Source organism: Centruroides sculpturatus, unplaced genomic scaffold, assembly GCF_000671375.1.
Source record: "Centruroides sculpturatus isolate CEXI.00-Female unplaced genomic scaffold, Cexi_2.0 scaffold34, whole genome shotgun sequence".
Taxonomy (NCBI): domain Eukaryota; kingdom Metazoa; phylum Arthropoda; class Arachnida; order Scorpiones; family Buthidae; genus Centruroides; species Centruroides sculpturatus.
Genome location: NW_019384328.1, coordinates 423,494 through 427,190, shown reverse-complemented (window position 1 = coordinate 427,190; position 3,697 = coordinate 423,494).

Here is a 3,697-nt window from a genome sequence, read left to right as displayed (position 1 = left end):
ATATTAAACTTATATGTAATTTTATGAAAATGATGTCTTGATTTAGTTAACGAGATCACAAAATTCTTATTATCATCATTACTAGGGTCTTTGCCACCGTCCAGAGATTAAAGTTACTGGGTCATTCTGACTATGAGCCAATTGGATAAATGCCATAATGATAAGACAAGACAGGATATCTACAAAGAACCTGACTCAACGTAATTTTTCTTATTTTTTTTCCTTCCCCTTCCTTCTCCTCCTCCTCCTCCTCTTCCTTTTTATATACAAATTTTTCTGTTAATCAAATAAAATTTCTGATCTTCAATATCTTGGGGAGTGAATAATATACTCGTTTCAACTTATCTCGTCTTAATGATATTATTCTTTAAAATTAAATATTTCTATTTTGAAAGGATAAATTATTATGTTCATTTTTCTAATTTATATTTATAAAATTTTAAAAAAAATTAATGTTAAATGTTTGTATATAGGAGGGTATATCAACTTTAATTGATCTATTTATGTGCATCATTCTTATACGTATTAATACTTTATTATTCTTATGTTGCATGTGTATTCTATAGGGTTTTTTTAATGTAGTTTTCATGCTGACATGTGAGTATATATCAGAACATAAAATATATATATATACATATACAAGTTGTACATAGTTTTATATAGTCTTATCGCGTACAAATATATACTGAAGAGTTGACATTATTTCGCATTAATTTAAGATGAAACACTATATATTAATAAAATAAAGTGCAGTCGAACCCCGATATAACACCACACTCGTAACACGTCAATGAATACGTGTTTAAAACGGGATCTTTTCCACGAATATTAAACAGATCTGAGATCTCATTACTACATAAAACTCATACAGTTCAGTTTAACACCATATTCGATTTAGTGCCAATTTCCCAAGCGAACAAATAATAGCGTTAAATCGAATTTCGACTGTAGTTATAAATTATTCAACACCTTTTTCGATTTTTATACATTTAAGTAACATTTATATATCAGTTTTTATCATTTTATAAATGAAACGTTAACAAATAAAATACTTAATTAATTTTTTTTTTAATTATAATATAGAAATAAATGTATTTATCATTTATATATATATATAAAAACGTGTTATATACATAAAGAATTGAACTTTTTCTTTCTAAAAATCGTTATAAAAAATACAAATTCCATTTTGGTTCTTTCGGTGAAATTCTTATAGATAAGAAAATTTCGCAATTTTATTTTTAACTTTCTTAAGAAATAAGAATATTCCACGACTTTCTTTTCAAATTCGAAAGTTTCCATCAGCATCAGTAAGAAAATTTCATTTTTATTTTTATTTTTTAAATTTTTTAAATTTTTTCTCTCTATTCATTTGTTAAGTTTCGTATAAAGAAAAGAAAGAATTTCACTAAAGTTTTTATTTTATTAGTAAGAAAATATTTTATAATTTTTAAAAGAAAATTTAATAACATTAAATATATTTTTATCCCCCCTTTATAATAAAACTAAAAATCTTCATAACTTTTTATTCGTATTTTAAAAATTTCTAAACGTACTTTTTAAAGGTATAAAAATACATTAATTAATTATTTTTATATTATAATTTATGAAATATTTTCGTTTAAAAGTTTTCTATCATTTCTAATTTTCAAAATAGAATTTTTATTGATAGTTATTTTAAACTTTCGAAGTGAAATTACACGCATACTTATTGCACTAAATGCTTTATAATATCCAGATAACTAAAGATGTCCTTATTAATCAACAAATTGTCTACAAACTACGAGCATTGGTGTCATAACATATTAACTATCCTCAATACAACAGTTATAAATGTTATATTCGACGTTGCGGTTAATAAATTTACTATAATTTAAGGTATCTTTGTCCAAAAATTGCAATTTTCTAACCAAAGAATGACCTTAAATTAACTTTAAAAATATTTATAATAAATTAAGACACAAATTTTTATGCATTTAAATAAATATATATATATTTTTTTTTTCGGGTGGCTTTAAATGTCGATCGATACCGAAAGGGGGCGTTACGCGTGTTTGTTTTTGAACGATCGCTCGGTCGTTTGGAGTGTGTCATGAGGTCCGTTTCGCTTTGGGTAGAGAAACTACAGGACCGAGATAAGAATGGAGAACAGTGCATATACGATCTCGCCTTCAGACCTGACGGATCGCAATTAATCGTAGCCGCTGGCTACCGTGTCTTAGNCAAATATATAACACATAAAATTAATTAAAGTTAAAATTTATATAATTAAAAAAAATATTTAAAATGGGAAAAATTATATTTAATTTTATATAAAACTCACTTTTCACTTTTATTTTATTTTATTTTTTTATTTTTTTACAATCGAAGTTAACAAATTAAAGAAGAAGATAACCTCAAGGCTTTTAGTGATCTTCAAACAAGAGACAGAAAATTGCAGTTTCGACAACAACTGCTAACATTCTCCTCGGGCAAGAAGAATCGTGTAAGAACAGTTAACTATCAAGTTAAGAACAATTCCTAACAGTTAATTAAAGTACTTCCCCTTATATACTATATATATATATATATATACACATACACACACAATAATATTATCTACGGATATAAAAATATAGCTATATACAATATCTGTCTATAGGTTTCAAATAAGTCTTTGTTATGAATAAATTTAATATTGTATAGTTAAAAATCTTAATAATTTATTTATAAATTAATAAGAAAAATTATAGGGTTTCGATTCTTGTAAGTATTATAAATATGTTAATTTATTTATATTATTATTCTTTTTTTTAATAATTTAAGCATTTTATAATTACACAGAATGTACAGAATTATACGCCTTTTAGAATGTTTTTTTTTTTTTAATTCTGTATAAATATAAAACATAAAAATTAATTTACATAATTAAAGCATAAAATTGACTGTAAAAAATCAAACTTTAATTATATTTTTTTTAGTAATTTCATTTATGTTATATCTACTGATAAGAAGACATGTTCTATGAACATTTACTGTAACAAACAAACCACTACCTGGATATAAAGTATGTATTTTTTTTTATTATTATTTTTTTAACTTACTTTTTTTCCTCTGATAATCATTCTTCGTCCTCCTTTGTGACATAGGAACAGAGATTGAAGTCGGATTTTCTATTTCTCTAGGGACATAGTACTGAAAATGAACTATCTTCTCTCTTCTCTCTTTCACTATCTGTACTTTTCGTTTAGGTAAAAATCCTGTAAACTTTCTTCGAGAAATTCGAATCCTTCAATAATAAAAGAATGATTTAGTCAAAAATAGAAATTTAAAGTAAATGTGAAAAATTTTAATACAGGAAATTGATTTTCCCCCATCTTCTTCTACTTAATTTAAAGCGTTATTTTTAATAATAATATATTTCAAAGCTTTATTTTTTTATTTAAAACTCGTTATAAATATTCTAAGTTAAAAAAAATTAATTTTAATTTTAATTAACTTTTTAAAAATTAATTAAAAATTTAACACTATTAAATTTTTAATTTTATAATCTTTTATCATCACATTCTATAACTTAAAACTGATAAGAAAATAGGAAACTTTGCATATTTTTTTTAAATATAAAATAAAAAAATAATAATAGTAATAAATGGTTTTTTATGCCCGTCATCATTGCCAAAATTTAAATATAAAAATATTTCTTAAAAACAATTTTTTT